Consider the following 27,178-nt stretch of genomic DNA (forward strand, 5'->3'; position numbering starts at 1 on the left):
GTTGAAAGTATCACAAAGCAGAATCCACAGGTGTATAAAACACAAGACGAAGTCAGTGACACTGTACTGGTCTACCAGCATTTTTAAAAGCCTGATGGACCACAGAGACACCTAGTAAGTGGTATGGGGTAACAATGCACTGATAATCTTAAATTTCAATTCTTTCCCTATTCTGGATCAAGAATGGTTGGAGTTCTGAAAAAAAAAAAAAAAAAAAAAAAAAAACAGTTACAGAGAAGGTGAGTGTCTAGTGCGATCTATCTATTGGTCTTGAATAGCTGTTTAAGTGTTTAGAATATGTTCAGAACTTGGTACAATATGATATTAATGAGAGGCGAGCCAGCTCATTTGTCACTTGAACTGAGTAGATATCTTAGCATATGGATGCTGGATGCTGGATGCTTAAACAGCAGCAGCAGCATCCACAGAATATTCACGAGGTCCTTAGCCCTTTCTCAGAAGATACCCACTGGGTATTTTTGGTCCATTTCAAAACGAATTCCGAAAAAAATGTCGAAGATCTTCTGAGAAAATGGACGCCATTTCATACGACTTCCGGGTATGCGACAGATTCTGAACCCTGGAGGAGTAGTACTACGTCCTTTTTCCAGCGCAGGCGTTGCCTGTCGAGAGTATGGCTTCCACGGGGATCAAAGATGTTCACCAAGGACGCTGCTGATCAGTGACGAAGTGGCCCTCTTTTCCAGGATTATGGAAACGCGACCTGGATAATCCAAGAAATCACTCATCACATTTCGACGACGCTAAACGCACTTCTTTTCAACAACACCTTCGCGGAGTTAAAAGAAATAGACATACAATACGCGCGTACTATGCGTCATATCACACGAACAGCTTCCTGAACAATCCACTCCACACGCTCATGAAACATAAAAGCAGCTAGTTCCGCTTCATCTCGATTCGGAGGGGTCAGAGGTGGGCCACCCACCACCCCCCGTCGCTAACAGTGACCACTCGCGACCTATACGGCAACGACCTCTATAGTACCACACGGCTACGAAGGCAGCAAACAGCAGACCACGAAAATGAGAGCGAGAGGACGACAACGACAACATGGCCTCCTCCGTCCCTCCCTACCTCCTCCTACTCCTCCGACAGCAGCGCGAACCTTCGTTCCGTCCTCCTCCGCTATTTGTTTACATCTAGCACACACCGCCATTTCCCGACTCCGAGGCAAATATCCCAGCACGCGCGCTCCCGGTCGGGCCGATCGCCCGCACGCAGCCTCAGGTCGGACAAGATCACCCTCGGGTCAATTTCGAGTCGAATCTCCTCCTCCCGGGGTGTCCCTTCGTTTTTTTCTTTACGTAGGAGGCGAGGTGGCTGGTTGGTCTCAAGCGTGGCTGATCCCAAAGGTTCCTTCAGTCAGTCTTACCCGTCGCGATACGCAACGTGAGCGAGTCCTTTGGCGCATGCGCCTGACGAGTCGGCGTTTGACGTCGAATGGCCGAAGATATGAAAAAAAAAAAAATTACCTTTTCGGCGATACCACAAAAGCAGCAGCGGCGTCTGTGCCTTGGGATACGTTGAGTGCAAGTCAGACGTTTTAGCACGATTCGGAAAGGGAGGATTCGCTTTCGATCAAATTCGGACCTCCGTACGTAAGTAACGTCACACAAATTTCGGGAAAGCGTATTCAAAACGTTTGGCAAAACGCTCACGAGGAATCATATTTGCTCACCACTAAAGCGTAAGTAAAGGCAATGACACTGCGAAGAAATAACAGAACACGGAAGCCACCAGCAAGAAGCAACGAAGCAACGAATGAGTCAGGACCAGACGGAAACGGCGAAATTTGCAAAAAACAGGTCCACTCGGAACAACGAAAAACAGCTGCGATTTCGGATACAAAATGAAGCAGCCATGCTAGAACACAGTTCTCCATCAAAAATACCTCCAAACTACGAGAACAAAGGACGTGCAGATGAACGAAGATGAGGGCTACATCAGCAGAAAAATCTAACTTCTTGGGAAACGTCTGTGGGAGATGTTTCAACAACCCGATGCAGGATAACGATCGATAAAGTGAACAGCTTTTTCGTCTCGGAAACAAAAAATGCAGAACGAAAACAAAAGAGAAATGGCTGTCTGTCACAATGAAACTTAAGGATCAACGTTGTCATACTCTTATAAACCTTTGAAGTGTGGAGGACAGGAACACTAACCACATAAGATAGCACAGGGTCACAGAGAAAGTCTTCAGAGTATAGATATATAGGAAGTGCATAAGGTGAGAGGGACATTTGCACAGAGCTGCAAAAGTTCTCTAAGTGTAGGCAATCAATCGAAGATGCATTCACTGAATAGTACCTCCTGCTTTGGTCAATCTAACACTGCACAGTAAACGGAAAGAAATGTTAAAAATGTTGCAAGGTTCAGAGAGAACAACATGATGCCATCCTCTAAAAAAGACACCCTTGAAATGTCAAAATTCAAATGAACATTTGAGGTTACATAATCAAATGATGTTTCTCTGAGGTGTCCAATTTCAGATAAATGTTTGGATCTAAAAGACAAGACCTGAGGATGCCCCAATGAAATACCATCCTTTAAATAAACATTTAAAAATGGAGGGCAATGCATCTGGATGTCCCTATGATCTTCCAACCTATAAATAAATACTTGACACTGGAATACATGACCTGAGGATGTTCCTATGAGATGTCAACCTATAAATAAATATTTGACACTGGAAAACATGACCTGAGGATGTTCCTATGAGATGTCAACCTATAAATAAATATTTGACACTGGAATACATGACCTAAGGATGTCCCTATGAGATGTCAACCTATAAATAAATATTTGACACTGGAATACATGACCTGAGGATGTCCCTATGAGATGTCAACCTATAAATAAATATTTGACACTGGAAAACATGACCTAGGATGTTCCTATGAGATGTCAACCTATAAATAAATATTTGACACTGGAAAACATGACCTGAGGATGTTCCTATGAGATGTCAACCTATAAATAAATATTTGACACTGGAATACATGACCTGAGGATGTCCCTATGAGATGTCAACCTATAAATAAATATTTGACACTGGAATACATGACCTGAGGATGTCCCTATGAGATGTCAACCTATAAATAAATATTTGACATGAAGATGTCTCTAAGCAATGTCAACCTATAAATAAACATTTGACTCTGAAAGACGAGACCCGAGGATGTTTCTAAGAGGTGTCAGCATTTAGACAAACATTTGACACTGAAAGACAAGACCCGAGGGTGTCCCTCTGAGATATCAGCCTTAGAATAAATATTTGACACTGAAATACACGACCTCAGTAAATATTTGACACTGGAATCTAGGAAGAAGCAAGGATCTCCCAAGAGAAGAGATGTGGCATATTATGCTCATTGTTAACAAACTGATTAAAATAACAACATACAATTCATACAGACATGTCCTTCAGTCAAACAGAATTATCAATATTTACAAGGAGAATAATTCTCATTATATATATATATATATATATATATATATATATATATATATATATATATATATATATATATATATATATATATGTATATGTATGTATCAATTCACTGTGAACTAATTCAACCTGCCACAACAATTATAGGCAAGCAGCAAAATATATCACACAGCTCAAATATTCCTTTGACATAACGGTATTGTTGTAAATATAACAATTGTTGTGAATATAACTGCATCCCCAACAACAAACCCAACAGCAGGGTATTCTTGCCATTTCAGTATCAGATACAAAGCAATACAAAGCAACTTCAAGGATTCTCGCAATGTGGCTAAAGGTTTTCTCAAATTAAAGCGCATGCGACATATGAAGTATCTCACTCTAAAAATTCAAGTCTCTCATTCTATAAATTGAAGTCGTCTCTCATTTTATAAATTGACGTCTCTCATTCTATAAATTGGAGTCTCTCATTTTATAAATTGTAGTAGTTTCTTTCTATAAATTGAAGTCTCTCAAGATATATATTGAAGTCTCTTATTCTATAAAGTCTCTTATTCAATAGATTGAAGGCTCTTATTTTATCATTTGAAGTCTCTTATTTTATAAATTACAGTCTCTCACTTCATAAATTTAAGTCTCTTATTTTATAATTTGAGGTCTCATTTTATAAGTTGGTGTCTAAAATCAGTCTCTCATTCTATAAATTGAAGTCTCTTGTTCTATTCATTGAAGCTCTCATTCCATGAACTGAAATCCCTCATTCAATCACAGTAGCTCAAGACTATAATTAAATAATCACGGATAATCCTAGTCACAGTTATATCAAAGTGAAAGATTCAATAATCACTTGAAAAAAACACAAAACACACACAAACTGATTTAAAAAAAAAAATAATAAAATAAAATAAACACACACACAATATCTGAAGTCATCTGATGTCAGGATCTAACTCAAGACTAATTAAATTCTCTTAATCCCAGTTATAATCATATTAAAACGAATGTTTAAATACTCACTTGGATTTTATAAAAAAACAACACGCGTAACACATCAAGTCATCTGGTTTCATCAATATCTCACACTAATCTGATACTTAAAAAAATCACAGCAGATGCACGCGGCGACTTCATTATATAAGCGAATACCAAAGGAAAATGATGAGTAGCAAAAGTTGATACCAAGCGCTTTCGCCTTTATTCAGGCATACCTACATGAAGGCGAAAGCACTTGGTACTCCCCTCCTATCATTTTCCTGTTGTATTCGCTTATATAATCATATATATATATAAAATATATATATATTATATATATATATATATATATATATATATATATATATATATATACACTCGATCTTTATCCACAAGTTTAAACGAAAGATTAAGAACCAGTTTCCAGCAAATGGCACGAAGGGTTTCACTGACATGACCATTGTACTCACATTAGCACTTAATTTTTGTCTTTTCTGGTCAAGTTCCCTTGACGATTTCAGTCCCTCGTGGCAGGTCAAAAGTGTGCTAAGGTCACTATTAAAGTATCATACACCCTCTACACTCTGTGGGTACTTATAGCATGTTACATTTTTCTAAGCCTTCAGGAACTGTGAATGATATTTTCTGTTTTTATTTATTTATCTATTTTTTTCGAAAATTGTTTCAACACCTTTCTCTTATTAAATCTGTTATAAAACAACCACTTAAGTTTTTAAGTGAGCGCCTTAGTATTTCGGTAAGTGGCTAAACAATTGCATTATCATCATAATGATTATTATACCGATATTCCATTTAAGATAAAAAAAAATATAATAAAAAATTCGCAAATACAGAAGAGTTCTTTTAAAAGAAAAAAAAAAATATATAGAAAATCTCAAATACATCAAAGCAACTAGGTAAGTGACTAAACAATTGCATTGGTATCGTAATAATTATTGTACCGATATTCCATTTAAAATACAAAAAACATATAATAAAATATTCGCGAATACAGAGTAAGGGTCTTTTAAAATGAAAAAAAAAAAAAAAAAAAAAAAAAAAAAAAAGAAATCGAAAATACATCAAAGCAGCTAAGAACAATGACATATATATAGGCCTACAGATTTTGCGACTTTCTTCTTCATCGAAGTAACTGGAACACTGAATCAACAGTGCGCAAATTTCCTCTTCTTCAAAGTAACACCGAAGTAACAGTAACTAGCGAAACTAAAAAAAAAAGAAAAAAGGAGCTTTCTCATCAACAAAAATACCTGCCGTTAAATCAGGCTACAAGAGCGGTTTAAAAAAATAAAAACCTTCCTCATTGATAAGATTAAAATTGAGCATCCTGAGCTATTTATACAATGATTATGATGAAGATGATAACGATACAGATACTAATGATGAAGATGATAGGATGATGAATCTTGGAGTCATTATAAAACTTCATTTTTACCCGTAATTACCTTTTACCTTCAAACGACTGAAATGAGTTCACTTCATACTAGCGATTGGGTCTTAATGACAATTCGAGGGACCTGGGTTATTAATTCGTGATGAATGAGGCTGGTCAGTTTTTTTATTCCTCATTTATTTCTATTTTTTATTAATTCATTCATTTGCATTTTTTAGTAGTCTTCAATTCTCCCCCAGTCTCAAAATTAAATTCGCAACAAATGAGGCTGCTGGTCTTTTTTTATTATTATTTTTTTAATTCCTCGCCTATTCATCGCTTTTTGTTTTTTTATCAATCATTTTATTTGCAATTTTTTTAGAAGTCTTAAATTTTCACCCTCTTCCAAAATTTAATTCGCAACCAATGAGAGGTTGGCCTTTATTTTTTTGTTTAATTTCTCATTTATCTTTTGTTTATTAAACAAAATTTATTTGCATTATTTTTAGAAACCTTATATTCTCCCCCACTCCTAAAATACCCAAATTACTGTCAATGATATCAGCATGAATTTCTAAGCAGTTAAAAAACTAAAAAAAAAAAAAAAAAAAAAAAAAAAAAAAAAAAAAAAAAAAAAATTAAGTAGGACTTAATCACTCCACTTGAACTATATATAAAAAATCCATAAAAATCTGCGAGCACGCTTAACTTATTCACGATGGTTACTCTTTCTGCTGCTAATAAATAAATAAATAAATAAATAAACAACCACGATTTAAAAAAAATTATCTACTGTGCATAATGGATGGATTCGAAAACACATTTCGCGTCTGTGAAGTTTCACAGTTCACCTTTAACGAAGCGCTTAAGTATTCGTTGCAATGCGGTTTTGAAGATAAATTCGCCAGCGAGCCGCAATTGGCTTTGTAAAAGGAGGAAGGTTTCCCAAAATACGCTTTCTGTTTTGGTCAACATCCGCCCAGTTGTTCTAGAGAAATACAGGTTGTATTTTATTCTCCTCGTGACAATAATGCCACAGATGTATTCTAAGCCGGTCGAATAGACGGATAATTTGATGAGAGAGAGAGAGAGAGAGAGAGAGAGAGAGAGAGAGAGAGAGTTGCACACTCGAGAGTAAACCAGTCCTGAATTCATTACCCTAACGCTATCAGGGGGGGCAACCCCTGCCCTCTTCTTTAGCATGATCCTGAATTATTTTGAGTGGCAAGAGCTCATTCCCATACTTCCTCTTCATTTAAGTGACAGAGCGAAAACATAGCAATTTTGCCCATCTCGATGGTCCACGGGCTGCCTCTATGAGCAAGAGCCCGTTCTAGCATGAGGCCAGCTTCATCTAAAACATCTCGATGGCTCCCAGCGCAGGATATTCACTGATGCTCTTTGGTTTAACTCGCAGATGTGGCAGTCAGGTTAGCTGGACTTTCCTTATTATTATTATTATTATTATTATTATTATATTCGGTACTTGTCGTCGTTAAAAGCCTGTCGCCGAAGGGGGGGGGGGGGTGAGGCTCGGGGGGGGGGGGGGGGGGAGAAGTGGCGAAGGAGGAAAAAAGGTAGTGACAAGTAGAGAAAACGGAAGCACGGAGGGTAATCCAAGAACGTCTATAAGTCCCTCGTGAAGACAGAGGAGCCGCTCAACCTCTTCACTGTAGTATCGACCAACTGCTTGCGTGTGTTTGTACTATATGTTTGCGTTTGTTTCATAAACTCTAAAGCGAATGGAACCATAAAAAGGCATTTAAATAACACCAAACTGAAATTCCTACTTTTTTAAAAATTCGATGGACATTTAATACGGTCTTCCAAGATAGCTGTCACGTCATCTATAGGCCTACCATTCTGGGGAGTAGGCCTAGTAGTACTACGTGTTCCTCCGCTCTCTGCTCTAACTGAAGATTCTCGAACAAAAAAAAAAGACTAGAAGTGAATTCAAACATCGAGCATCGCTTCGCTCTGTATAACTGAAAGCGAATTGGCAACCCGATAGAAACCAATTCAGTGTGATGAATTGGAAGACAAATTGGCAGCCAACATCTCATTAAACATTCAGTGTGATGAATTGGAAGCCAAATTGGCAGCCAACATCTCAATTAAACATGAGTGAGATGAATTGGAAGCCAAACATCTCACTAAACATTCAGTGTGATGAATTGGAAGCCAAATTGGCAGACAAATATCTCAACTAAACATCCAGTATTGTCAGACAAATCTCTCACCCTAGGATGGTGTCCGAAATGACAAGTGGTGCTTTTTCGACAAGACAGGTACCACTGTAGTGCGTGATGTACCAACGGACGGAGTCGGGCTTTCTCTATAAGCATCGACATTGTTCGGAGGAAGAACTCATCCCCTTGCCTTTTTTATAGATACGGATTTATTTCCAAGCGTGGATCTCCCGACGGGAATACAGATAGCGCCGATAATCTGAAAGACACGAGAGGTTAGGAGACTCATAGGAGAGAGAGATGAGCATGGCAATCTTTGGTTTCAGTCTTGATCCGTTGAGGTAAATAGAAAACAAAACAGAAACAATATGCAATTCTGGTTTCGGATATGGATGTATAACAGCCGGAGATATAGATGTAACTTTTGAACCTATTACATCATACGGAAATCACCTTCCAGGTATATTAAAATGATTATGCAGTTCATAAATCACAAACAATTACAGAGAGACATTCCAAGTTACGGTGATGGAGTTTCTCTGACGTGTGTTTTGGATATTGTCTTTTCCCGTGACAAAATAATTTGATGGATATATTTTTCCACCAGAAAATAATTTATGGATATATTTTCCTCACCAGATAATAGTTTTTTGGGGTATATTTTCCTCACCAGAAAATAATTTTGTTAATTTATCTTCCAATCAGAAAATATTTTATGGATATATTTTCCCACCAGAAAATAATTTTATGGGTTTATTTCCCCACCAGAAAATAATTTGATTGATATATTTTCCCACCAGAAATAATTTGATGGATATATTTTCCCACCAGAAAATAATTTGGATATATTTCCCAACAGAAAACAATTTTATGGATATATTTTCCCACCAGAAAATAATTTTATGGATTTATTTCCCCACCAGAAAATAATTTGATTGATATATTTTCCACCGGCTTTAGAAATAATTTGATGGATATATTTTCCCATCAGAAAATAATTTGGATATATTTCCCAACAGAGAACAATTTTATGGTTATATTTTCCTTACCAGAAAATAATTTTATGGATATATTTTCCCACCAGAAATAATTTTATGGATATAATTTCCCACCAGAAAATAATTTTGTGGATATATTTTTCTCACCAGAAAATAATTTGATGGATATATTTTCCCACCAGAAAATAATTTTATTGATATATTTCCCCAACAGAGAATAATTTTATGGATATATTTTCCCACCAGAATAATGATTTTATGGATATATTTTCCTGCCAGAAAATAATTTTATAATATATTTTCCCGCAAGAAATAATTTTATGGGTATGTTTTCCCATTATAAAGTAATTTTTGGAGATATATTTTCCCGTTCGAAAATGATTTTATGGATATATTTTCCCGTTCGAAAATAATTCTATGGGTATATTTTCCCGTTAGAAGATAATTTTCTAAATATATTTTCTCGTTACAAAATAATCTTATGAATATATTATTAAGTTACAAAATAATTTTACACATATTTCCTCATTACGCAGTAATGAGGAAAGTGATTTTATAAATATATTTTATAAATGAATTTATAACTATATTTTATAAATTATTTTATAAATATATTTTATAAATGATTTTATAACTATATTTTATTAATGATTTTATAAATATATTTTATAAATGATTTTATAAATATATTTTATAAATATATTTTCCTGCTATGAAATAATTTCATTTATTCATTTCCCCGTTACGAAATATTTTATAGTTTTGGAATAATTTCATAGAAATATTTCCCAGTAACAAAATAATTTTAGAAATACTTTTCTCAGCTACGAAATAACCTCAGAAATATATTTCCCACTTACAATTTTTTTTAGAAATATATTTCCCAGTTACAAAATAATGTAAGAAATACATTTCCCAGTTACAAAATAATTTTAAGAAATCCATTTCCCAATTTCAAAATAATTTTATAAATATTTTCCCAGCTACGAAATTTTGATAAAATCTCTTCACATCTAGACAAAGACAAAGTCCTAAGTGTTGGTTGTTAGCCTAATAATAATAATAATAATTAATAATAATAATAAAATAATAATAATAATAATAATAATAATAATAATAGAGAAACAACATGTAAACTATCAGAAATATACGCCTAACTTAATAATAATAATAATAATAATAATAATAATATATAATAATAATAATAGAGAAAAACATGTAAACTCAGAAATATACGCCTAACTTATAAACAATAATACTAATAATAATAATAATAATAATAAATAATAATAATAATAATAAAAAAAAAAAAATAATACTTTTAGTAATAATAATAGAGAAACAAAAAACATGTAAACTATCAGAAATATACGCCTTAATTAATAATCATAATAATAATATAATAAAATAATAATAATAATAATAATAATAATAATAATAATAAAATATACACTTGCAAGTATCAAATATACTCCTAACTTTATAATAAGAATAATATAATAATAATAATAATAATAATAATAATAATAATAATAATAATAATAATAATAATATAAAACACTTGCAAGCAAACGAAATATACTCATAACTTTATATAATAATAATAATAATAATAATAATAATAATAATAATAATAATAATAATAATAATAATAATAATAATAATAATAATAATAAGACAAGCACAACCCTTGCAAGCAAGCATCAGAAACACACAACCAGGTGGCGGTGCCCAATCCCTTTATATTGCACCAACGAAACGATTGTTACAAAATAAACGGATTCCCCTCCTCCCCCTCCCCTCCCCCTCCTCCCTCCTCCCTCCTCCTGTCAGAATGCAAGACTTGGATTGCTGGTGGAATGGAAGATATGTTTGGGAGGAGGGAAGTGGTGGGGAGGGAGGGGTGGAGGAGGTGGTGGAGGAGGAGGGAGGGGGGAATTAGGGAGAGGGGTAGGGGTGGGGGGGATATAACAATGGTCCGAGGAAGCTAGACAGATCACCGTAAGATTCCTCATAAAAACCAACACTAAAAACTTCCTCACTCGTTCTCGCTTGCCCCAAACAGGTGCCAGGTGCGAGCAAACCCTCCCTCCCCTTCCCCACCCCCGCCCCCCGCCCAACCCCCCCAAACCACCTTAAACCCTAGCTTAAAACCACGCCCTTCCCCCATCCCTCCTTCGTCCCTGGTACCCGGCCTACCCGGGTCCTCCCCCTCTCTCTCTCTCTCTCTCTCTCTCCGCCGAAAAACATCTTTCAATCCCTGGACCCACCTCCCTCCCAACACGCCACCACACCCTTGGGGCACATCCGGAGAGAGAGAGAGAGAGAAGGGGGGGGGAAGGAATGGGAGAGGGAGACCACGCCACACCAACCCCACTTTACCACCCATTGCGCTCTGCTATTCTGGAAGAGCAGAGTCGAAGTTCGAACGAAGCCTGTTATGTCACAGGGGCCAATAAGGTAAATCATAATAATAAGTCCGTTTATTAAAGACAAAACAAATTCCCACAGCGCATGCGCGGCGACGATGACGTCATGATGACGTCATCAATCACAACAACAACACTAATAGGAGCATTTATGTCTCCTGTAGATTTTTTGGTTTGTTTGCAACGAAGGTGTGATAAGATTGTTGCAAATTTTGATACATTTATTAAAGGATTTGTAACATTCGTTGCATAAATTGGACATTTCGTTGCAGAATTTAAAAAAATTAACAGAAGAATTTTAAAAATTCAATAAAGAATTTGGACAATTCGTTGCAACTCGTTGCAGGACTTGAAAATTTCGCTACAAAATTTGATAAATACATTGCAAAATTTGGATATTTCGTTGCAAAATTACATAAATTCGTTGCATAATTGGGAAAATCGTTACAGAATTTGGAAATATAGTTGCAGAATTTGATAAATTCGTTGCAGAATTTGATAGATTCATTGCAGGATTTGGAAATTGATTTGCAGAATTTAGAAACTTAGTTGCAGAATTTGATAAATTCGTTGCATAATCTAGAAAATTCATTTCAGAATCTGATAAATTCCTTGCAGAACTTGATAAATCCGTAGCAGAATTTGATAAATTCGTTGAAGAATTTGATAAATTCGTTGAAGAATTTGACAAATTAATTGAAGAATTTGTAAATTTAGCTGCAGAATTTGATAAAGCCGTTGCAGAATTTGATAAATTTGCTGCAGAATTTGGTATATTCCTTACAGAATGATAAATTTGCTGCAGAATGATAAACTCACTGCAGAATCTGATAAATTCCTTAGAGAATGATAAGTCGCTGTAGAGTTATATATTCGCAGCAGAATTTGATAAATTCCTTGCAAAATTTGATAAATTGGTCGCAGAATTTGTCTCCAATTCCGCCATTGCTACTGCACTCGATTTCGGATTTCGCAAGCAGTGGAACACAAGGGAAAGCACAAAAAAGGAAAACTAGAAGACGGGAAAACACAATCATTCTAACCTCAATAAAAGCAACGAAGAAATAAACAAAGCGAATCGATAAACAAAGTGAGCTTCACTAACCTAATACGCTTCTCCATTCATTTTAATACCTTTTTATCTAGTTATCAATTTAATCTTTTTCTTTTTAATAAGCGAGATCTATTTACTTCTATATTTCGCTTTACTCTTCCTTACGTCATTCCTCCGTATTATTTGGGACCTCGAGGAATTTCAAGGCAATGGCACCTTTGGTGGGCTTGTTCCATGTGGAAGGGCTCTTCGCCTTCTGAATAATAATAATAATAATAATAATAATAATAATAATAATAATAATAATACTTCCATAGCAGTAAAGAAAAAAATATAAAGGCAAAAGTACAGAACTACCCGCCAATGACATGACCGACCTCAACGGGCGCATATCGAGCGCCGACGATGATGCCCATAACATACCACAACCGTCTTGACAAGGTGGTGTGGGGGAGGCGGGGGGGGGGGGGGGGGGGGGGTTTGAAGATTTTGCAAATCCCAGCAGGGCACACCCTCCCCCTCCATCGTCCCCCTTCCCCGCTTCCTTCCATACCTGCCGCCTCTCCACCAACCTGCGTTCCTCCTCCAGCGGGGTGAGGGAATATGTTTAGTTAGTTAGCAGTCTCTCGGGGCAAACCGGGCCGCAGTGAGTGGACTGGTTGGGGCATAGCAGACCTTGGTATGCTGCATCCCTCGGGTCATCAGTGCACGCCATAATACCCTCTCTCTCTCTCTCTCACACACAGCTGCTCCTGCTGAGCTTCGAAGTCGCCCGTTCTCCCCATTGGTTCCAACGTCCTGCCCAGCCAATGGCCGGGCAGGTGCACACAAACACACTTACACACACACACACACAGGCACTAGAGTATTTGCAAGGAGTCAGCAGGTGTCAGGCTAGTCTGACCTGGTGACCTGTACGGGCCCTTAAAGGTCAAGATTCCAGCGAAGTTCAGAGATCGCGCGGAGCCACTGACTTCAACCTGGGATTCAGAGAGAGAGAGAGAGAGAGAGAGAGAGAGAGAGAGAGAGAGAGAGAGAGAGGTGGAGAATGATGAATCAAATACGCTAAAATAGCTTTAAAAATGCGAACAATGTTAGACGTAAGTGTAGAGACCCTTCTCGTTGTTTTTGATTGAGCTGGCCTTATGCCAGCACGGGCTCTTGCTCATAGAGCAAGCCACCTTCTCAGTGAGGGAAATCGGATACCACTTGAGGAGATCACTTCGACGGACGAACGCCTTCACAGAGACGCGACTTATTTCCGATTCCAGTTCGGGTTGAGATTGTTTTAATTAATAAACTAAAAAAAAAAGTTGCATGATTATTCTAAAAACGTTGAAAAAAATTAAAAACCCACTTGCTTGTATTCTAGATCTCAAGTCACTCTTGGTTATTTTATTCTCCACAGAGTTCTTGAAGTATTTAATGTGTCCGCAATAATAATAATAATAATCATCATCATCATCATCATCATAGAGAAACAAACCCACAGTTATGTATATGTACACATACATTTACAGATAAATCTGTACAGAGAGCTTTTTGGACACACACTGTTCGATTCCGCTTGTCAGTCAAATGTGGATTCATTTCTCCATTTCAAGACTTATGCTACTATGAGTACTTTTAATAATAATAATAATAATAATAATAATAATAATAATAATAATAATAATAATAATATGCCAGTGTAAATTGTACCAGTAATCATAGAAACACTAAGAGGCAGGAACCCAAGATCCCTGAAAAGGAATCTAGAAAAACTAGAGGCTGAAGTAGCTCCAGGACTCATGCAGAAGAGTGTGCTCCTAGAAACAGCGCACAAAGTAAGAAAAGTGATGGACTCCTAAGGAGGCAGGATACAACCCGGAACCCCCCCAAACTATGAATACCACCCGGTCGAATTGGAGGACTGTCATCGACCGAAAAAAAATAATAATAATAAAATAATAATCAAAAGACTTGGAAAGGAAAAATAAGGACATATTTTGTCACGTCTCCGTATGTGTGATTTAAACCTGAACGGCGTCACACCATTAAGGGTTATTAACTCACCAGTAGAGGAGATTAAAAATTTTTTTGTTATTACTCCTTGGCATGATCTTGGCAATGGACAGTTTGACTGGAAGAATTCAAAATTTTTTTGTGTAGATACAGAAATAAAAATAAGAATTATTTGGACTAGTAGTTTTGCCAAGGGCGTAATGCAGGTGCATCAAAGACGACTCTGATCTACAGAGATAAAAGTCCATGAATCTACAGAGAAAACTCTCTGAAATTTACAGACAATAAGTCTGTAATCTATAGAGAACAAATCTCTGAAATTTACAGAAAATCAGTTTGCAATTATAGAGAAAAGTCTCCGAAATGTACAGAGAAGAGTCTCTCCAATCTGCAGAGGAAAGTCTCTGCAATCTACAGAGAAAATTCCCTGAAATATACAGAAAAAATCTCTGCAATCAACAGAGAAAAGTCTGCAATCTACAGAGAAATTCTCTCCAATCTACAGAGAGAGAGAGAGAGAGAGAGAGAGAGAGAGAGAGAGAGAGAGAGAGAGAGAGAGAGAGATCTATGATTACACTTGAAGAGTGACGCTACAATCTATTTTAAAGCGATTAACGCTCCGGCGAATTGATCATGGTTAAAAAAAAAAAAGCTTATTTTAGGAATGCAAATCCTCAGAGTCACCTGTGATTGACCAACAGCTCCTTGACTGCATTGCAATTGAGGAGACTCTAAAGGCTGCTCTCTCTCTCTCTCTCTCTCTCTCTCATTTAAAATCATGAAAGGCATAACGAAAGTAGACAGTAACCTATTTACATTAAACGAAAACCAGACAAGTAATAATGGATGGAAACTAGAACTGAAGACATAAACACACCCCACTGTGGGAACTTCTTTACATACAAGATATGTGACACGTGGAATAAACTGCTACCAGAAAGAAGTTGTAAACAGCAGCAGTGTGGAAGAGTTTAAAAGAAAGCTAGACAAAATCATTAGAAGGACACTGAATGCACAGTAAAACCTGCTCCTACAGATAAGTGAGCACACGATGTCTCCTCTTAGGATGGACTAACAAGTCTTTGAGATATCCTAATCCTTGTAACTCTATCAATTTATCAATCTTCGTTAGAGTTAGCGGGAGAAACTTAAAAAAGGCTGAAAAAAATATACAAATAAAAAATGGAAAAAATTGAACCAGGTTCTCGTAGTTTCATGACAACATAATCATTGATCAGTTTTAGTGATGCTACTCATTGGAAGCCATATATATATATATATTATATATATAGATATATATATATATATATATATATATATATATATATATATATATATATATATATATATATAGGGATTATATTATTTATATTATATATTATTAATTAATATATATACTATTTTATTTATATGATTATTTATATCTCACGGGAGGGGTTGGGGTTACCGCTGCTACTGGGCGCTGTTCAGCGCAAAGTCCAAAGTCTCCAGATCGTCTCCCATGGCTCTCGGATTTGTCAGGTTCGTATACCTGGCTGTAGGCGCCTGGGGGTCACCTCTGTATCGTCTCAGCCCTTTCCCCCCCTCCCTCCGTCCCTCAGAAGGGAGGAGGGGAGAGGAGGAGAAGCGATGGGGGAGTAGGGAGGGGGGCGGCCAAATCTCGCACACTCCCTACGGTCCCGCCTCTTTCTCAACGAAATGTCACCTTTGACGGCTGAGTCATTATCGCATGTTGTGAGGACGCTGCACACACACACATACACACACCTTCAAGAATGCTTCTTAGTTCTGCTTTTATCACTTTCTTACTTTCGTTCGCCTAAGCTGCGGACTTCTCAAGTAAGGCGCGTAATTTTAAGGCCGCTTCTTTTTTCTATAGCAGATCGAGTGCTTTCGAGCAAGCACTCTATACTAATCCTTGCGTTTGCTTTTTAAACTCTGGGCGTACAGCTACGCGTTCCTCCGGCTCGCCTGAACGGCGGCGTATATATACACAGAAGTGCGCTACGGAATTTGACACAACGGAGAGCGTATACTCGTAACATTACGCAAAATATTACGCAACGTTACTTCCAGATTCAACGCGGCGAACAGAGTACATATACGCGACATCAGAACTTCCATTCTCATGTATGCACACAGTTTGCCTTCTAGCCAACAACTGCTGTCAATGATGTACAGAGAGAGAGAGAGAGAGAGGAGAAGGAGAAAGAAGAAGAGAGAGAGAGAGAGAGAGAGAGAGAGAGAGAGAGAGAGAGAGCTCCATTTTCATTTAAGACGATCATTTAGAATGATGTAGAAAATATCAAATATCAGAGAGAGAGAGAGAGAGAGAGAGAGAGAGAGAGAGAGAGAGAGAGAGAGAGAGAGAGAGAGAGAGGTCTCTTTCTTTCAAACTCAAGCTGGTCATCTCGAATTGACTTCTTATCCGCAATAGCTATCATTATCATCAAATACCAAGGAATGCAGTTAGTATTACTATTATTATTATTATTCAGAAAAAAAAAACCCTGTTCATATGAACAAGCCCACCAAAGAGGCCGCGGACTCTAAATTCAAGCTTCCAAAGAATATTATGGCGCTCATTAGGAAGTAAGAGTTGAACAAAGAGAAATATTCTAGATAAAGGTATAAAATAAAAGCATCCTTAGCCTTCATGAATAACATGACCTGTTTCCCCTTAAGTTTAGTTTTAGTTTCGATGGATTCAAAACCATCAAGAAACATCAACAAAATTTGAAATTCGGCAACTTTAATCAGAAGAAAAAGGACATTTCGTATCCTCAGTAAATCGGGAAATATCTGCCTTTTTTAGTTTTCTGTAAAAGGAAATTTATTGTCCGTCAGCACTTTTTTCGACCGACCTCAGATCTTAAAAACTACCGAGGCTAGAGGGCTTCAAATTGGTATGTTGATCATCCACCCTCCGATCAACGAACATACCTAATTGCAACTCTCTAGCTTTATTAGTTTTTATTTTATTTAAGGTTAAATTTAACCATAATCGAGCGTCTGGTAACGCTATAGGACAGGCCACCACCGGGCCGTGGATGAAAGCTCCACGGGCCAGGCTCATACAGCATTATATATTATACAGAAAACTCGACTGCGCCGAAGTTTTTTTACTTGTTGGTATAGGCAGGACTCAAAGTGATTTTCTGTTAACAGATTTTTCTGGCATTCCAATAAACCTGATAGTTGTGACGCGTTTTTTTTTGAATTGCCACTAAATCAGAAATGTTAATGCATAGGGTGGCAAGGATTGGCATTAAATACTCCTCCTTCCTAAGCAGAACTGCAACTAAAAAAAAAAAATGAGGGGCCGTTGCAAAGGCTTCATGAATTGTCGCTGGGACCAAACTGAACTGAACGAAACGGGTATAAAATTCGTATGGGGCAGAGTATGAAGGCGCCTTCACCTAATGATCCAAGGACCTTGACCAAATCATTCCTTATCTCCGTCACATACAGGACCGATACCTGTTCTGGTTCTAAGCGGACACAACTGGCGATATATCGCAGTGTGATTTACAAGTTCTTGCGTTTTCGTAAGGAAAGTTACTTCTGGCGTAGCTCTTACGGGACCTAGGACAGGTAAAAAAACAGCTGACCATAAACGACATCTCAATTCCATTTCAGAGTTAGCATATATATGCACATATTACATATATATATATTCATATATATGTATCTACTATATGTATTTATATAAAATATATAGTATATATATATATATATATATATATAACTATATATATATATATATATATATATAATTTATATACATATATATATATAGTATATATAATATAATGTAAATACATATAAATATATATATAGTATATATATATATATTATATATATATATATATATATATATATGATATATATATATATATACATACACATACATATACACGCAAACACACACACACACACAAGCACCACCACCGTCATTACAAAACAACACAAGCAGCAATTACTGGCTCAATCTACTATCGCCGATCAGCGAGTATCGGAATGCACTGAATATAATATCAGTTATAACAAGACGCCATTCCTCGTGTTCAAAGCATACCGTTGCTCACAGGAAAAGCCCAGAAATAAGCTAAGCCCGATTAGATTAGCCCGCGGGGGCGGGAGGACCCGGGGGCCCGGGCAGGGGGACCGGCGAGGGAGGGGGAGGTGAAGGTCGACTTTTAGGCTCACATGAGTCACAACGGCGATAAAATCGTTCCTACTGAGAGAGAGAGAGAGAGAGAGAGAGAAGAGAGAGAGATTGTTCTTGTTGTGTATGTCTAAAAACTTGGCATGTATGTGTGTGTGAGAGAGAGAGAGAGAGAGAGAGAGAGAGAGAGAGAGAGATTGTTCTTGTTTGTGTATGACTAAACTTGTATGTATGTGTGTGTGAGAGAGAGAGAGAGATGAGAGAGAGAGAGGAGAGAGAGAGAGAGAGAGAGAGAGAGAGATTGTTCTTGTTTGTGTATGTCTAAACTTGTATGTATGTGTGTGTGTGTGTGAGAGAGAGAGAGAGAGAGATTGTTCTTGTTTGTGTATGTCTAAACTTGTATGTATGTGTGTGTGAGAGAGAGAGAGAGAGAGAGAGAGAGAGGAGAGAGAGAGAGAGAGAGATTGTTCTTGTTTGTTTATGTCTGAGCTTGTATGTGAGAGAGAGAGAGAGAGAGAGAGAGAGAGAGAGAGAGAGTTCAACATGTAAGTCTGATAGAGAGAAATAAACGATCAAATAGAGAAAGAGCATTGCATAAAATCGGCTGAGAGAGAGAGAGAGAGAGAGAGAGAGAGAGAGAGAGAGAGCCAGGAAACCCAAGGTCACGCGGCTCGAACGGAACCTACAGGTGGGCGATGACGAAGGATACCAACCAGTAATTTACTGAACACCTGTTATTTACCAGCGGCTGAGGATCCCGGCATTCTCGTATGAGAAGGATATAGGATATAAGGATGAAGGATATGAAGATGATGGGAAGTTAGAAACGAGGATAATAACTGAACTGTAAATGAAAAGGAAAGATAATAATGAAAATATATTTCTCGTAATTACCGTGATAATAACATGTTGGAACGATCGGTATCTTCTACTAGAAAATAATAGGAAAAATTGGATGATTCCACAAATGTGGGCTATAGGGAAAATTGAATGATTCCACGACTTGTTAAGAAAGGGAAATGGGAAAATTCCACTAACGAAAAAAAAAAAAAGACTTAAAGTTTGAAGATACCACTTACATTTAAAAAGGGAAAAACTCGAAGATTCCACTAACGTATAAAATGGAAAATTGGAAGATTCCACAGACGTTAAAAAAAAAAAGAGAGAAAATTCGACGATACCTTTTTTAAACATCATTGTTTTATTAACAGTTCACTCCACCCGCTGCCCAAGCCTCAGCCACTCTCAAGTCTCCCCCCACCGCATGAAGTGTTATCACAGCACAGCAACAACAGTCATGCACAGAGCGTTATCATGCGATAACACCTGGCCAATCAGCGGGCAGGAAACCCATCGGTGGAATTCATGCAATTCCACGTTATCGATTTATTTTTTTTTTTTTCCAAATCACACTTGGCTTTGCATTTCAACTCTGGTCTCCGTCGATAACTTTTGAGGGTGAAGTATTTGGAACAGGGAGTGACTGGGATAAATATTGATGTGGGGATATTTATGTAAAATTGTTACCATTTTCACTGGCCAAATTTAAAGAAATGTCGCACGTTGTAGGTGATGTATTTCCTTAATATTATTTATAATTTTTCAAAAGTTTTCACTGGACAAATTCAAGAAAATATTGTACGTTGAAGGCAAAATATTTCCTTGGGATTATTCATAAAATTTTTATCATTTTCACTGGTCAAATCTAAGAAAATATCGTAAGTTGAAGGTGATATATTCCCTTGGGAAGATTTATAAAAAATTTACCATTTTCACTGTTCAAATTTAAGAACATATCGTACATTGAAGGTGATATATTTCCTTGGGAATATTTATAAATTATTTAATGTTGTTACTGGCCAAAATTTAAGAAAATATCGCACGTTGAAGGTTATATATTTCCTTGGGATTATTCATAAAATTTTGATAATTTTCACTGGTCAAATCTAAGAAAATATCGGAAGTTGAAGGTGATATATTTCCTAGATATTATTCATAAAGTTTTGATAGTTTCACTGGCCAAATTTAAGAAAATATCGCACGTTGAAGGTGATATACTTCCTTGGGAATATTTATAAAAATTTTATCATTTTTACTGGACAAATTTAAGAAAGTATCGTACGTTGAAGGTGATATATTTCCTTGGGAATAATTATAAAATCTTAAAAGTTTTCATCGAACAAATTTAAGAAAATATCGCACGTTGAAGGTGATATATTTGCTTGGGGATATTTATATATAAAAACCTTTAAAATATTCATTGACGCAAATTAAAAAAAGTTAGATAAAAATTTCCTTCGAGATATCATTCATATAAAAACTTTAAGTTTTCATTGACCAAAATTTAAAGAGGAATTTAAAATAAAGAAGAGTTAAATCAATATTTCTTTGGTGATATTTACAAAACATCATCAAGTTTTCATTGATCAAGATTAAGAAGATATGAAAAACTACGAAATGGATAAAAAAAAATTATTTCAGATCTGAGACTCCTGGGATTTTAACAGTTCTTCACAGACATTTTCAGCGATACAGAAACTGCATGCCACTGGTTTATTATTATTATTATATTATTATTATTATTATTATTATTATTATTATTATTATTATTATTATTATTGTTAAAAATGCACCATGAAGCCCAGGACGAGGAAATGAATCCGGAAGACCAGTTCAGACTAGGAGATAAACTAATCGCTAAGACCCTCTCGAAGACTGATGAATCTAGTGATTAAAAACCTCCAACCTTCACGAATGAATCGCGGAGAAAGACTTACTGAAAGACCTCTCGAAGGAATGAATGAGTCAGTGGAAAGTCTCGTGAGTCGTGAATATTCTAGACGAGAGAGAATGAGTCACTCAAAAAAGTATTTCACAAAATCAGATGAGACAAGACCTATTAAGAGAGTAAATAAGACTGACTGAAAAAGACGGAGTATGACTGATGGAATGAATGAGTGCGACTGACTGGGAGACTGAGTGAGACAGAGAGACTGAGTAAGACTGACAGATTAAGTAAGACTGATAAAGAGACAAAGTAAGTCTGACAGAGGTTGAGTAAGACTGATGAGGGACTAAATAAAACTGAGATACAAAGCAAGACTGGCTGAGAGACTGTAAGACTGATCTAGACCTGGTGAGCAGGACTGAGAGACTGAGTAAGACTGATGAGAGAGACTGAATAAAACCGAAAGAGATAACAAATAAGACTGACTGAGAGACTGAGTAAGATTCACTGAGACCTGGTAAGATTGATAGAGAGAGTGCGTTAGACTGAATGACACCTGGTAAGCCTGGACAAGACTGACGAGAGAGACTGAATGAAACTGATGGCAATACTAAGTTAGACTGACTGACAGAGACCGAGTTAAAATTGATTGAGACCTTATAAGACTGACTGATAGACTGAATTAAGACTGACTGATAGACTGAGTAAGACTGACCAATAGACTGAGTTAAGACTGACTGATAGACTGAGTAAGACTGACCATTAGACTGAATTAAGACTGACTGATAGACTGAGTAAGACTGACCATTAGACTGAATTAAGACTGACTGATAGACTGAGTAAGACTGACCAATAGACTGAGTTAAGACTGATCGAGAGACTGAATGAAGACTGACTGCTAGACTGAGTTAAGACTGGCAGGGACCTGGTGAGACTGAGAGAAACCCCAGGCAGTATCTTTCAACATAAAAGAAATGAAGTACAGAAGACTCGTAGGGCCTGCAATATGCCCCGCGAGAAGAGAGACACCTGTTGAGGAAGACATACCCAGGATTAATAGGGCATATACCCACTCGGGGTTTATACCTCGCTTTTAAAGACCCTCTCGGTATAACGTAAGCATACTTACGCATGTTGGCATTTCTGAGGTATATAAATAAATGTAAGGTCATACAGGTATATAAGCATTACGAATGGAATGTGACCGAGGGAGAGGGAGGGGAGGAGGAGGAGGAGGAAGGCGGAGGAAGATGAGGGTGTAGGGGGTTTGTAGTAGTAGCAGGAGGAGGAGGATTTGGAGTGGGGGGGTTAGGGGGGGAGTTGGGGGGGGGGGAGGGGGGGGGGGAGAAAAGGGGGGGGGGAGATGCGAAGTAAAGAATACACGATAGGTAGCTGCACTGCATACCAGCCCGTGTCGGACTCTGAAGGGAACGTGTCTACCCACATCGTCAACTTAATTAAAACGTCTTGGTTGGAAATATATATATATATATATATATATATATATATATATATATATATATATATATATATATATATAATATATATATATATATACAAATACACAACAGCTTATATATAATTAAAAAAAATACACAATAGCTGTACTACACCACTAGCAATTTTTTTCCAACTATGATTTAAAATAAATATGGAAACAAATCGATAACAGCAGTTACTAATACTTATATATATTACCGTCAGGATAAGAGGTACCGTCTCTCTAAAAAAAAAATGCTTCTAAGCTCTAGACTTCCCTCCCTACTTCCGTGTTCCCTGGTTGCCACAACCTCCCATCATCGATCGAGAGTCGAAAAGGAAATAAATGAAATTCTTTTGTGAGACTCCTCGTTCGAAGCGTTCTCGTGCATCTGGCGTCCCGACTGAAACGGTATTTATAGCGAGTTGCAATTCATGTCACCTGTATTTCCTTTTCAGCCATAGTCGACGTCGGGTGCTCTCTCATTACTTGTCATTGTCCATATTTACATATTTATTTATTTATTTATCTATCTACCTATCTATTAATTCGTACAATTGGCTCTGTCAATATCAACCTTACTTTCCCCTTTATCCAACATTTTTGTCATGGTATCATTATCGTGTTTCAACGTTACCCAAAAGAGATCTCCTTGGCGCACTGCAGGCAAGGTAGGGATGCGGTATATAAGCGGTTTCGTGAGCATCATTCATCAATAAATAACCGTTCGTAGAGAGAGAGAGAGAGAGAGAGAGAGAGAGAGAGAGAGAGAGACCTTACAGGTCGTTCGGGTTGCCCCAGGTCCCTGAGAGAGAGAGAGAGAGAGAGAGAGAGAGAGAGAGAGATGGTACAAAATTACCAGGACGTACTATAACCATCAACCTATGTAAATTGAACTCCAAAATAATTATCTAGACTTGGAAAAAAACAACTGATTGCCAGTACAAGACTACATTATCATTTGGATAGAACGTCAAAAAAACACACACACACGGATCCATAATAGCCAGGGTTACAAATGTCAAGGGAAAACACTTTAGAATTACAGAACAGTAAGAAAAAATAAAATAAATGACAGAACTGAGGCAGAAAAAAAATCCTTAAAAATTAAAAACGAGAGCTAAATAATGTAATCGACAAGACTTTTTTTTTTTTTTTTTTTTTTTTTAGAGCAGATGGTTTTGCAAAAGAATGAAGTGAAGTAAGTAGTATTTCATAAGTCCAAGGTTGACTGCTGTAACTTATTCAATCTTAGAATCCTTTTGCGTCACAACAGAAAAGGTCAGGTGGGTTATTCTCTTGCTCTTGAGGCGCTCATGTCAAGAGATAATGATTGCTGCTGTCTTTGGTCTACAAGTAAATTTTTTTTCTGATTAAAATTTTTTTTCCATGATTTAAATTTAACTTTAATAAAAAATTATGATTTAAAAATGTTTTTTTCATTAAAATATTTTTCTTGCTTTAACAATAATATTTTACATTAAAAAATTATGGTTTAAAAAATATTTCTTTCATGGTTTAACATTTTTTCTTGATTTTAACAATTTTTATAAAAAAAAAAATTGATTTAAAGAAAGTTTTTTTTTCATGATTGAATTTTTTAATGCAATTTTTTTCGTGCCTTAAAGAGTTTTTTTTCATATAATTTAAAAAATGGATTTTTCATTAATTTTTTTGTGACTAACAAAAACACATTTTTCTTGACAATATGGAAGGAATCCAATACAATAAAATAATTCGGAAGATAAAAATAAATCTTTGTTGAAATAAATCCTATTTAGAGTCGTGAACGATCTGGTAAGAGACAAAACAGCTCTCTCTCTCTCTCTCTCAATCAGAAATGGCAGTTGATGAGGCAGTGACTTACACTTGTCTTCGTGTTCTTCCTTGACATAAAAACATTAATTAGAAAAATATACCTTCAATTCCAATGACAACATTTACCAAGTTCATTTTTCACAAATCATTTCAGTCGACAATGAAGCCTATGAGAGAGAGAGAGAGAGAGAGAGAGAGAGAGAGAGAGAGAGAGAGAGAGAGAGAGAGAGTATTTAGCATGGCTATCTCACTTTTTTTCCCTTACACTCTTCATAAATACCACTACTTCCGCATCCAATGTAGCGTGAGTTACCACACAATAAATTGTAGTCAGTATGTTGTTCCTTGCATGTTATAAGCAACCTAAAACAATTCCCCTTATCTATTTATTTATTACTTTTTTATTATTTTTTCCTTTTCTGATATTTGATCTCTTCTGTCTGTATTTCCTTTTACCTTCTGTTACTTCTGTCAAATGAACACCATAATATTCTTTGGAAGCTTGACTTTCAAGTCAATGGCTCCTGTGAGGTTGTTCCATTTGAGTAAGGTTCATCCTCTGAATAATAATAATAATAATATAATAATAATAAATAATAATAATAATAATAATGATAATAAACAATAATGCTTGCAGTAGATTTTACTGTCGAGTTCGAAGTGATAATAATTTTTTTGTTTTTAACTAAATCCTTCAAAGGATGTTGGGTTCATCTTCTCAATAATAATAATAATAATAATAATAATAATAATAATAATAATAATAATAATAATATCCTTTATTTCATCTAAGGAATATGAAAACACAATATACAGTCTAAATAGGTGAAATAACATGAAAAAAAAGTGGTAATCGACAATATCAACACATTTTTCCGAGGAAGTGGAAAAAAACAGTATTCATCAAAGAATATTTCATCTTGATTTTTCGTATTTTGATTTCGACATTTATGGAGTTTGGGCAACGCTGAAATCAAGTCACCTACTTGACTTTTTAAGTCTGGTAAGTCTGGTTCTCAGTAGCTTGGATTGGAATGATAAGCTTATACTTGAAGGAGAATTAAAAGAGAAATTGGATGACAACAAACTACATCAAAATATTATGGAAGCGTAAGCATTCTACAATAATATATATCTATATAGATATATTAGATAGTATATATATATATATAGATATATATTAATGTGTTTGTGTGTGTGTGTGGTGTGTGTGGTGTGTGTGTGTGCATTAAGCACAAATGTCCTTAAAATCCAATTAGCCTCTGGACCGCGGGAATTAAATATATTTTCATATACGTTAACCGAAGGTTATTCAAAAGAACACTTTGTAGCTTAATGCAGGTATGTGAATCACGGTGATATTATATATTATATATAATAGATATATATATATATATATATAAATATGTGTGTGTATGTATATATATGCATATGTATATCAGATATTATCACTTCACACTATCCCACACCAACACAACAGCAACATTAATAAAAAAGATACCAACAGCATAAAAAAAACTACTGATCAAATTAACAACTGCATCACATATCATTATTATCATCCCTTTTTTTTCAATCACCTGTCACCCAGTCCTCATAACATCCTGATGATTTCGTCATCGGGTTTTTCTTGTTGGTGCTGACACCTGGAAGATACACGCATATACACACACACACGCGCGCGCACACACATTATCATTTCATTCATTCTCTCCGACTTCTTCTTCTTCTTGTTTTCGCTTCACAACACCACCGAAGCCGTTTCGAACTCATCTCGTTTCTACAAACAACCAAAAACTCTGGCAGATCTTTAAACCATGTTGTGAGTGCACACGAAACGGTTATGAATGGACGCGAGGATATCCATAGTACACACGAAATACTTATGAATGAATGTGTGGAAATCCATAGTACCACACATGGGATACTAATGACTGAACTCACGAAAATCTATAATACATATTGTAAGTTTATGAACGAAGGCGTGAAATTCGATGGCACACATGGGAATTTTTATGAATGAACGCGAGGGAATCACACAGTACGCACGAAATACTTATCAACGAACTTACGAAATTCAATAATACACTGAACTCATATAATGCGATCATACAAATGGGATTTTTATGAATGAACTCATGAGTACACACGAAATACTTATGAAAGTCAAGAGTACACACAAAATACTTATGAAAATCAAGAGTACACACGAAATACTTATGAATGCACGCATGGAAAATCACAGTACACACGAAATACTTATGATTGAACGCAGGGAAGCCAAGAATACACACGAAATACTTATGAATGAACCCAAGAAAACTTATAATAAAGAAAATTGATTCCATATATAGATCCCTATGACAACTCGCATTAGGAACTATTACCAAGAGGATTTTCACTATAAAAAAAGGAAAAGAAAATTTGTCAACTTCACTTCTGTTCAAAACATTCCCCTTTTGTAATATTT

The 27,178-nt window shown here is 36.2% G+C and overlaps 1 protein-coding gene across 4 annotated transcripts in view; it reads right to left on the reverse strand.

The window, feature by feature from the left end:
• LOC135224667 (nuclear hormone receptor FTZ-F1 beta-like) overlaps positions 1 to 27,178 on the reverse strand; it is a 211,926-nt gene that overhangs the window by 48,241 nt on the left and 136,507 nt on the right. The gene's annotated exons all lie outside the window — the stretch shown is intronic.

The sequence above is a fragment of the Macrobrachium nipponense genome, chromosome 12 (assembly GCF_015104395.2).
Source record: "Macrobrachium nipponense isolate FS-2020 chromosome 12, ASM1510439v2, whole genome shotgun sequence".
Classification (NCBI taxonomy): domain Eukaryota; kingdom Metazoa; phylum Arthropoda; class Malacostraca; order Decapoda; family Palaemonidae; genus Macrobrachium; species Macrobrachium nipponense.